We start from the raw sequence: 12,118 nt of genomic DNA, 5'->3' as shown, positions 1-12,118 counted from the left end.
AAAAAAAAAAAACCCGACACCGGAAACATGCAATACCTGATTATTCAATTAGATGAAGCAGCACAAGAAGAGATCCAAGGACGTCCCTGCTCACATCAGACAGACAACTTGGATCTGAAAGATGAACACATTAAATGACCGCCAAATAATCAGATTCCAAACATTAAAAACAATTACATATCAGATAGACAGCCAAACATGGTGGTATGTTTCAAAAGATTGTGCCCACAATAAGCAAATGACATAGTGGTGGAACATCAAAACAAAGCTGATGGATAAAAAGGCACACTCTAAAAGTTCAGGAGTAGAAAGAATAGTTCTTTTTGGTTTGTTTTGTGTCTAATGTAGGAGGAAAGGAAAACAGGTGTATTCAGATCATTTTCAGGTGAAGGGTTCAGTTGAAGCAGTTAACGGTGGCTTATTTCTCCCCGGACCAAAGCAGTCTTTTCTTCCACTGGCTTCTGAGAACATGTTTAGTGTTCCGATGTGTAGAAGTGATACATCAGGGCTATAACCAGTGCTGAGATAGCTAGGATCACCCAATTGGTCCACCAGCTGGAATTAGAATCCATAGTAGTAATAAGAGTTTCCGAAGGCTTATCTCTGACCTGTCATCCAGATGCAGCTCCCCAGTGATAATTTTGGACAATTTTGGACAATTCTCAAGCATCTCAAAAATTTGCTCAAATCGTACACCTTGTAATGCAGGATCAGCCAGATGCTCTTGCTGGGGTTGTGTTTCTGGATCTCTTCCAGGCTGTAGTACTTCACGGCTTTGTAGGACTCCTCGGCCATTTGGGAGCGCTGTGAGCCTCGGGCCCTAAAGGGAGCAGCGGAGCCGAGCCGGGCGGAGTACAGCCGGCATCTCCGCGAACTTGTCCCGGGACATTCCCTGCGGCCCGGCTCCGTGCCTGGGCCCCCTTAATGTTTTTAAATGGACAATGACAATCAGTAAATAGCTGGCTCAGCATTCAAAATGTTAAGTACATAAGCCAAGCATACATCATCTAGATGTTAGAATCCACCGTGAGACTCCCAATGAAGAATATACCACAGAACCCCAAAGCAGTTAAATATGCCCATTCACTTATATATTTGTTCAAAAACTAATCACAGAGCTCTTACTATGTGCCAGACAAGCACGAAGGAAGTAGCAGTGAACAAAGTAGACAAGGGCTCTGCCTTCTTTCCAGTTGGTTGAGAGAAAAGACACAAAAATCAGCCAGCAAACAAATAAAATGAACAAATCCATTCTGGAAAAACCTAATTGCTACAAATAAATTAAAGAAGGGTGCTATGATGGAGCATGAAGCTACTTTCTATCAGGTTGTCAGGGAAGGCCTCTCTGAAAAGTACCCTTTGGATGCGACCTAAATGGAGCTAATTGTGCAAAGATGATCTGGGGCAAAAGTACTACAGGCAGAGGGAATAGCAACTGCAAAGGGTCTTAACTGGGTGTGATGTTGGCAATAGGAAATATTAGCTCTTAACATTTCTTTCCTTTCACTTCTTGCTTAGTTTAATAAAATCAGTTTTTAATCACTCATAATACTGGAGAAAGTCAATGACTCTATTAGCCCAAGACTCATTATATTCATTAGTATTTTTAGATTTGTAGTAGATTTTGTAAACACTAGAAAAAGACGATGTTTGACATTTTGTAAATTTAATATATATATTTAAAAGTCCAAAATATATGAAGAATTCATACAACTCAATAGCAAGAAAACAATCAGATTGAAAAATGGGCAAAAGATCTGAATAGACATTTTTCCAAAGACATACAGCTGGCCATGAAAAGATGCTCTACATCACTACTCATCAGAGAAATGCAAATCAAAACCACAATGACATATCACCTAACACCTGTTAGAACAGCTATTATCAAAAAGACAAGAAATAACATGTGCTGTTAAGGATGTGGAGAAAAGAGAACCCTTGTGCACTGTTGGGGAGGATGTAAATTACTGCAGTCACTATGGAAAACAGTATGGCGATACCTCAAAAAATTAAAAATAGAACTACCATATGATCCAGCAATTCTCCTACTTCTGGGTATTTATCCAAAGAAAAGAAAAACACTAATTCAAGAAGATATATGTGCCCTCATGTTCATTGCAGAATTATTTACAATAGCTAAGATATGGAAACAACCTAAGCGTTCACTGACAAATTAATGGTTAAAGAAAATAATATGTATCTATACACACACTATATATACACACATATACACAATGGAATGTTATTCAGCCATAAAAAAGAATGAAATCTTTCCATTTGTGCCAACATGGATGGACCTTGAGGGCATTATGCTAAGTGAAATAAGTCAGACAGAGAAAGACAAATACCATATGGTCTCACTTATATGTGGAATCTAAAAAAAAACTCAAAAACTGAACTCATAGACACAGAAAACAGATTGGTGGTTGCCGGAGGCCAGTGGTGGTAGTGGACTTGGGGGTGGGGGAGTAAAATGGGTGAAAGGGATCAAAAGCTACAAACTTCCAGTTATAAAATAAGTAAGTCATGACGATGTAACATACAGCATGGTGACTGGAGTTAATAATAACTCTATTGCATATTTGAAAGTTGCCAAGAGTGTAAATCTTAAAAGTTCTCATCACAAGAAATTTTTTTTTAACTATGTAAGGTAACTGATGCTAACTAGACTTATTGTGGTGATCATTTTGTAGTCTATGCAAGTATCGAATCATAACATTGTATACCTGAAATGAATACGTTATATGTCAATTATTGTACCTCAATTAAAAATTTTTAAATAGAATAAAACTGTAGCATGAAATGTTACCTCTGAAAAACTAGGGAAGCTGTCTCACTATTCCATCTTCTTTACTCTTGCGTTTCATAATTTTTCACTTCACACTCGGGCTAGCCAACATCACCTCTTCACCCAGGAAAAACAGCCCCAGCGGAACCTTCCCTCCTTCACTTTCTTTCCCTAAACTTGCTATTCAGAGCACCTTCTTGAAGACTCCCCGGTGCTGGGAAGAAGAGGATAGCAGGATGGTAAAGAAATTATTCAGAAATGCGAACTTACCCCACTGGTGAGGTTGACCTCAAGCCTCCTTCTCGTCCAGCTCTGATAGGACCACAGGCCACTAGAACAGCTTCATTCAGGAGGTGTTCTTCTTCCTTACAAAGTGGAAAATGGGCTACAGCTCAGTAGTTTTTACCCTGTTTGTGAGAGCTGAAAGATCTGCTCTGGAAAGCCACAAAGTAGACACTGTATTTCTAGTGTGAAAGGATTTCAATCTAAAATGGAACCAGAGGATATAAAAAGAAGAATCTCACGCATGTGCCCTCAGGAAAATGAAACTTAGGAATTGAGAGACTGATTTCTTGTGAATGCCTGACTGACAGAAAACCAGAACTTCTCTTCTGACCAAGGAACATCCGCCAAGCATCTCTCCCCATCCTCAAGCGAATGAACTTACCACTTGGACTCTGTCTGGACGCACCCTCTTTGCACTCCTCACTCACAGAGGCCACCCCAAACCTTCTACAGACTCACCTGCAGCTTGTTGTAGTTGGCATTTCCTGAATTGCATTTCCTCTGCTATTGCCAAATAAATTTGATTTCTGGTTATTTGAACTTGCCTCCATTTACCTCTTTATTTAGGTTGACTCTGGATAATAATAGTACCTTGCACAAAGTGAGCATTCTACAAATATTCTTTAAAGTAATGAATGAATGAATGAATGATTACACAATTCTATAGATCAGTGAAGAAATGTTCAAATAAAACATAGGACAATAATAAATAACTTCAGAGTTTTCATTGTTGAAGATTTATTTTTGCAACCTAGGGGTATGGTCACACTAGTTTCTGTCTTATACCAGATTTCCTGGCTTCATCCCTCTATTTAGGGCCAGCTCCATTAAGCTGAAACAGGAGGTTTAAACTAAAACATGTTAAAAGAAAATCCATAGTACTTTAAAGAAAAGTCCTTTCTCTAGCAGGCAAACATTTTAAGAATGTTAATTGGAACAAATTTTATATTGCAATCTTTTGTCACATTGTAAAATAATCCCTAAACAACTGCAGGGATTCTGTTGCTAAGAAGTCATTGCTGTTGGCAAAATTTAGGTGAAAAGAGAATAATTGTTGTGTTCTTTTGTTTAAGGGAATTGAATTGATTCTTGTATATGTAAAATGATGAGAGATTCTTAAAAATGTATGTACAGTTTAAAACTCAGTTATTTCCCAACTAAAGTTGGCAAAATGGTAGCCTAAGGGATTAGTCAATTTATAATCAACCATTCTCATTCATGGATTCATTAACTATATAAGGAAAATGCATAGTCTTAATGTGTTAGATCCTAGTAAGTTTTGAAGACTTGATTTAATACCAGATCCTTTGATGCAATTCAATCGAGTTAAAATTCTACACCACTTTGCTCCTGCTCTCAAGAGCCGATTGTCCAATTTTCAGGAATTTTGTGAACCAGTTGTAAAAACACGCATTATTATTAACAAGATTTTAAAAACTTACAGTTAAACATAAAACAAAGGTGATAAATGCTCAAAACTCATCACTTCCTAGTGATTTTACTGTTATTTATGCTCTTGAGGTTATTTACATCTATTGTATATGTATGGCAGAAATATATGTAATGGAATGCTAATGAACAGCTTTTCTCAACTCCATGTTCAGTGATGTCACACTGAAAGTGGCCATGGTGGAAGTATTTATCCCATAGAAATGAGAGAATCAGGGCTTAAGTTATTGTTTTCTTGGTTGTCCAGACAGAGAAAGTGATGGAGAAAATAATAATGACGAGCAATAAGCTTAAAAGTGTGTCCAAGAAATACATTGGAGAGCCAATTGTTAGACCTTTACCAGAACACACTGAAGCTAAGGATTAAGATTTCAGGTGCATTAACCTAGAAGTCCCATCCCATGTGTCAGGGTCCATTCTCTAACAGTGAAAGTCCTGACCTTGGGATAGAAGACCACACTTGGTTGGGAGTTTATATTCATTGGAGCTTGTCTACTTTTACAATTAAGTCTTAATCCTGTTGCTCAGCTTTTTATACTGTTCCACTGCAAGAAATGTGAGATTCTTTATATGCTACCAAGGAGCCCCCTTGGCTTTCAAACTTGACTTTTAATTGCTGAATAATTGCCCTCAGCATTTAAAAAAAAAAAATCTTTTCCCGAGTGTTAATTGAGCTTAGCAATAATTACCACTCAATTCCAAAGTCCTTATAGATATGATTGCTCCCATACTTCTCAAATGCCTATACAATGTGCCAATTAATGCATTTATTTTTCACTAGTATACCATCCTGATTTACCATCAATAAAAGTTTTAACAATTGCACTGCTACCTAGTGTGAGAGACGTACCACATACCATCCATGTTGGAGTCCTCATTCCCTGTCGGTTGGCAGGTGGTTTGCTTCCAAAATTCCATTTAAGCATCTATCTTCTCAGTGCTACTCCTGACCCCATCTCAGGTGGGGTTCCCCAGAAAGCAGACTATGAGACAGAGCTTAGCAGACAGCATGTCAAATAAAGAGTGTTCCTGAAATCCACACCTGTGGAAAGGAGTGGAAGGAAGCAGAACTGGGCAGAAGGTAAAGCGGAGCTCTGATATAGTCTCAAGGAAGGCTTCAGCCAACCCCATGGAAAGGTCTGGAACTTAGGTGGCCCTTCAGAGTTGTCCCAAGGTGGAGCATGACATCCAGGCCTTTATACCCCTGCACTGATCAATCTTTGAGGGTGGGAAGAAGAGGTGACCTCGTGCAATTTTCTAAGCTATAGTCAACCTCCCATGAGAGCTGTCCTTTGGCAGTAGTCTTCACTCCTGAAGACGAATCTGAGTGGCAAAGCACAGCACCTACCACAGTGCCTACTATGTGCCTGGCACTATTCTAGATGCTGGGGGTACGAACAATAAACAAATCAGTAAGAAAACATGTAGCATGGCAGATGGTGATGAGTGTTATAAGGAGAAATAAAGCAGAGTCGCTCAGCTCCAGCCACACCACATCCATGATGTTCTTCAAACCCACTATGTGTGTTTCCATTCCAAAGACCTTGCTCTTTCCTCTGCTTGGAATGTTCTTCCTTCCTACAACTTAAGACCTCTCTCCCTTTAGCTATTGGCTCAATGCTACCTTCTCAATAAACCATTGTCTGACCATTCTATTGAAAATTGCAGTATTCCCCCAACATACACACATCTCAGCATTCTCTACCTTCCTTTCCTAATCTGTCAGTTTTCTCTGTTTTCCTGAAAAAACCTGTATTCTGCTCCCCTGGCTGCCTACTGCCCTTCTGAAGCCCGAGCATCCTTGGTGGGACCTTGGTAAAATATTTCTTTTCTTTTCCTTTATTTTTTCCCAAACAAGTACCATAGTACTGTTCAGGAATGAGAATGGCTACTCTGCTCGGTTCCCCTATCCCTCACTCCTGCCCATTTCCACCCCCGCCCCCTCCACTAAAGGACAGAGTAATTCTTCTCAACACTGAAAATCAACTGGAGAAAAAAATCTAATAGGAAACTGATTAAAGCAGATGAGGAGGAAAAGATTTTAAATGGCTGCAGAGCAGTGTGCCCACACATGGCTGATTTTCCATGAGCAGTTTTACTTCCCTCTTCTGCAGGAACCGCCTTTCCTTTGCAAAATCCTTCCAGGTGGGTTGAGCCCTGTTTCTGAGTGCCCCTGAACTAATGCACATACTTGTTTAGTGGTCGCCGCGCCTGTCCCCTTGACTGGATTCGAATGCCTTCATACTTGAAAAGGATCTCTTTAAATCTTTTCAATCTGTTTTCCCAACAGGTTTGTAGTAGCATGAGCTCGTGGGGTGGGGGAGAAGTTTAAGCAAACTTTGTACAGTTTGATTCTCACTGTAAGTTCAAAACCAACAAAATAGTTCAGATCTGAGCAAAAGAGAAATGCCATCCTTTTGATGTTGTACAGTAAGTGTGCATCACAATCTCATCAGTCAGAAAAACACAGGCATTGCCAGCATGTAACCATATGTGTGGTCAGTTACAAGGGTTGGGTACTTGATGCCTTTTCTAACACATCTATTTTCCTTCCATTTTACTTGCCACTTCCTTTTCATGACCAGCCCTCCATCATGCCCATTCTAACCCACCACCCTGCATGGTCCAATTCACAAATTAAAGTGTTTCTGCCTGGAGTTATATATTCCACTGGATGACAGGGATTCCCCGCTAGAGTTCATGTAGCTGAAATATCCAGATCGTTGTCATAATTCTTCACTTGACTTTTCAGTGTGCCTGGCTATTCTTTCTCATTTCATCCATCATCAAAACATTTTTGAAAGTCATCCTCTCCATAGAATGTAAAGGTGAAGCTTCAAGTAAGGTGTTCTACACCAGAGTTAAAAATTACACTTGAACTCAGAGAGCAAGTTTATCAAAACAAATGTGGGCTGAAATAAGAAAATTAACATTTAAAATGTTTGCCTTTTCTATATGAGTAGGCTTATTAAAGTTTTTGAACAAGTATTTATCAAACACTTATTATGTGCCAGACATTTTTCTCAGCACTTAGCATATCTCAGTGAACAAAATGAAGCCCCTGACACCGTGAGAACTTACATTTCAGATGGGACTGCTGAGAATAAACACAAATGTAATAAATAAATAATTACATAGCTTGTTAAGAAGCTTCCCATGTGATACAGGAAACTTTCCCATACATGATATGGGGGGAAAAAATGAGAAAACATGGTAAAGAGGATCAGGAGAACAGGAGGTGTTGAAGGTGCAGTATAAAATTAGGGTGCTGGGGGGGGGCAGTCTTTATTGAGAAGGTGACATGTGCATAAAGATTAGAAAGGTTTTTCAGGCAAAAGTCACAGTCACGGCAAAGGTCCTGAGGTGGGAGTTTGCTGGGCATGTTTGAGGAACAGCAAGGAGACCAGTGTGGCTGGAGGGGAGTGAATTTAGGGGAGAGAAGGAGAAAAAGAAGGCTCAGCTAGGGAACTGGGGTCAGAACACATAGCGCCCAGAAGACCATTGTAAGGACTCTGGCTTCCACTCTGACTGAACTGGGGAAGTCTTAGGAGATTCTGAGCAGAGACGTAATCTGATCAGATTTGGATATAAATCTGGCTGTTGTGCTGAGAATAGAAGGTGGAAGGTCTGAGGATGGAAACAGGGAAATAGGTTAAGAAGCTGGTAATGGTGGTACAGAACAAGGTGGTGGCAGAGGTGGAATTGAGAAATGGTCAAGTTCTGGATGTATGACAAAGGTAGAGGAAGAAATTTTCTGATGAATTGGATACAGGGTGTGAGAAAAATAAAAGTCAAGGATGCTGACAAAGTTGTGTCTGAGCCCCAGGAAGACTGCGTTGCCATTAAGTGAGATGCGAACAGCTGCAGAGGATGCAAGGGCAGGGGCCATGTCAAGAGTTCAGTTTTGGGCATGTTCAGTTTGAGACAACAAAATGACAATATGTTGGGTAACTATATGTGAGCCTGGAGATCAGGGAAGAGGTCTGGGATGAAGAGATGAATTTAGGAGTCCTAGGCATTTAAGTGGTATTTAAAGTCATGAGTTTAGATAAGATTACCAAGGAAGTAAGTGTACGTGGAGAAGAAAAGAGGACCAAGAACTGAGACACCAGGGATCTCAGTATTAAGAGATCAGGTAGGAAAGGAAAAACCAGTAAGTAAGACTGAGAAGAAACAACTAGTAAGGTAGGAGGAAATCCAAGAGAGTGTGGTATCCCAGAAGCCAAACGAAGAAAGGTTGAAAAAAGTGAGAAGTGAGAACTGACCATTGGATTTCGCAACAGGGAGGTCATTCATGATCTTGACAAGAGCAGTTTCAGTGAAGTAGTGGAAGGAGACAAAAATTTGATGAGAAAGTATTCAGGAGAGAATGGAAGGAGAAGAATCAGAAATGGCAAGTCAAGACATCCCTTTCAACAAATTTTGCTGCAAGTACCCAAAGAAATGAGATGATAGCTTATAAAATGAAGGTGGCAGAAGAACAGCATGTTTGTGTGCTACTGGAAATGATCCAGTAGAGAATCAACATCCTGATAATATAGGAGAGAGAAAGAACAACTGCTAAAGCAAGTAAGTGAGAAAGGATGGGATCTAGTGCACAGATGGAGGGGCTGACTTTAGTTAGGAGCATGGATACCTCATCTTTGATAGCAGGTGGGACAGTAATGTGTGAGGGGGCAGATGTGAGGGTGGAGATGTGATTGTAAGAGTTGGTGGAAGTTCTTTTTTAATCTCTTCAGTTTTCTCAGTAAAGTAGGATGCAATATCATCAGCTAAGATGATAAAGATGGGGGGAAAAGACATGGGTTTTGAGGAGAGAGATGATGTCACATAGGTGGTGAATAGTGAGCAAATGGACTAGAGAGGTATAGAATGGTTACTGTGAGCACTAAGGGTTCACCGAGTTTGTGCTTCTGAAGTTGAAGTGAGACCAATCAGCACAGTCATGTTCTTCTCCAGCCATGATAAGTTACCCAGGTCCCTGTACAGCGTAGGCAAAGAGTTAGATTTAAGCAGCATTATGGTTTCACCAAACAGACATGACAGAACAGGAGAGGGGCAAGGAATTTGAAGGTGTGCACAATGAGAGTGATTGTTGTGGATGGAATTCAGCTGGGTAAAGAGGAGTCTGGACATGAAAGGAGTAAGAGATGGTGAAAGGGTGTTAGAATTGGAGGTCCTGGGGCGGGGGGGGTGGTCAAAGAATTACAGTCAGAATACTAAAGGGGGAGATCCAAAAAGTCAAGAGATGTTGGTCAGGGTGGGATATATGATATTGAGAGAGTGAGAATGACATGCCCTTGCAGGGTCTGCCCATGGGAGTGGGTGACTGCAGGAGGGAGGGCACCACCACAAGGGAAAAAGGATCACGGATCTGAGAACCCAAGACATTGGAAGGATCATTCATTGCAGTATTGAAATCATCAAGAAGGTAAAATCTCAAATGGCAAATTAATGTAAACAGAGTTGATATAACTGTGCAATGAAATATTATGCAATCATTAAAAACAAAATTTTTGAAAGATATTTAAAGATATGAGGAAATGATAAAAGAATGCCAAGGGGGAAAATCTAAGGTATATAATTTTATATGCAGTACAATCTAATTACTTGAAAATATATCTTTACACATAGAGAAAAGACTAGAAGGAGATAAAATGTCAGTGGGGTTTATCTCGATGTGAAATTTAGTTTTTTCCTGGTATCATTTGTGATTTTTCTAAATTTCCTACAAAAAAGCCAAGAAAAAACATTTTAAAAAGAGAATAAACAAAAGAGAGTAACATTATAATTCCAGTGCATTAAACTTCCTGAGTATTTTTCAAAAAAAAAAAATTTAGTCATAGCTCCCAGATTTTCCACTGTCTTCTGGATGATAGTTTACATAGGTTATGTGAAATGTGACACAATTTTGTGGTTAAAGTTTAAATTTTCTTTTATCTTCAGAGGATTTTTTTCATACAATAGATTTTTTTTAGTCAATTGGGACTCTAGGAATTTGCTTTTCTTCCAAAAGTTCTATAAATGGATGTTCACATTTGAAATGATCTTTCCTTCTAGATAGGACAAATATCTCTTACAGAGGATATAGGAACACATAGCTATATTTCTAAAGCTTTAAGCATCTAGATCTGGCGTGGAGAGCCAGAATGGCTATAACTTAGGTCACTTCTGTAGGGCTGCTGCCATTCAAAGCTAAGTTGGGAGAACAAGGCTTCTGGGGGGGGGGGGCGGGTCTTTGTCCTTTGTGGTTAGGGATTTTTAAAGAGAATGCAGTTAATTTAAAATCTGTAATTAAGTAATTAATACCTACACACTCCTTCCCTACCAGGAACAAATAAATATCAGTGTTTGTGAACCTAGCGGTTGTCTTATGTTGTTTCACCTTTACTTCCAGCTTTTCCCAGAGAATTTTTTTCCTGACCTATTAAGGGTAACTACATGGGAAAAGAAAAAGACCTCCTTTTGACTCTCAGTAGAATAGATTTCTACCAGCCCTTATCTCGAACACCCTGTGTAGTCTCATGTTGACAATAGAGGAATAGGTTAGGGAAGATATTCTAAGAAAAGATTTAGGGTCGAACCATATGACATTTTGGAACACATTAATCTCACACTGACCCAACCTGAGAAACAAATCCCATTTACCATTTTAAAGATTTATTTTATTTTTAACATGTAAGGTTAAAGAGGAAAACTTTTATTTTTACTTTAAAGCAATTTACAATACAGTTGACAGAAGAAAACTAAAAAGAAAGTACGACTGAACTTTAACCATCAAAAGTTTGTGTGTCTAATCTTCTCTGCAGAAAAGTCTCTGGGGGTAATTTTGAGAGGAAGAAAACATTTTCTGAAAGCTGAAAAATACTAGTTTTAAACATGAAATTTCAAAAGTCATGAGGCTCTAGCGTCACACTGCTGTTTCCCTGGCTACTGCACCTTTTAAATCTTTGGCACCCTTGTCCAAAAACCTAGTGCCTGCAGCCTGGGAAGGAGATGAGGTTGCTCCTCCTGTAAAATATTGCCCGTATCTTGTTTTGTCTTTGTCTCTATCCCTAACCACAAAGTCAAGGCTAATGAAAAAGAAGACTCCTATTTCTACATCAAGTTTATAGTCGACCTTCATTCAAAAATATAAGTTTGAGGTGTCTAGGCAACTTATAGCCCTTTTTATAATAATTCTAATTTTTAAAATTCCACTTTTATGGTAGTATAAGCAGCCTGAAAGGAGAAAAGACCTGAGGGATAATCGAGAGCCCAATCTTACAGACTAGGAAGGCACATGACTTACCCAGGGCCATGAGGCTGGATAGGAACACGTAAATGAAGACCCCCAAATTAGGTTCTTTTGTGCGCATGTGTCTACAGTATAGATTCTCTGCATGAGCACACGCGCGCGCGCGCACACACACACACACACACACACACACACACACACACACACCCCTTCGAAATCTTGAAATAGCTCTATTTTAAGGATTGAAAGAAGCAAAAACTAAAAACTTGGTTATAGTTACTGGTTCAACCATCTGCCCACTATAAACTGGAATAACTTCTTATTTAAATGGAACATTTCAATTGCATGAGTTTAGACAC

At 39.4% G+C, this 12,118-nt stretch overlaps 1 protein-coding gene and 1 pseudogene across 1 annotated transcript in view; one reads left to right on the top strand and one right to left on the bottom strand.

Moving 5' to 3' along the window:
* Nucleotides 1–12,118, top strand: part of MTERF1 (mitochondrial transcription termination factor 1) — a 508,137-nt gene that overhangs the window by 463,862 nt on the left and 32,157 nt on the right. The window lies entirely within an intron of this gene.
* LOC113618346 (cytochrome b5 pseudogene) lies at nucleotides 445–1,648 on the bottom strand (annotated as a pseudogene).

This window comes from Aethalodelphis obliquidens, unplaced genomic scaffold (genome assembly GCF_003676395.1).
Source record: "Aethalodelphis obliquidens isolate GAN/ISIS:26980383/991018 unplaced genomic scaffold, ASM367639v1 scaffold5, whole genome shotgun sequence".
Classification (NCBI taxonomy): domain Eukaryota; kingdom Metazoa; phylum Chordata; class Mammalia; order Artiodactyla; family Delphinidae; genus Aethalodelphis; species Aethalodelphis obliquidens.
Note: the sequence above shows the minus strand (reverse complement) of the source record. Positions and strands in the feature narration are given on the sequence as shown.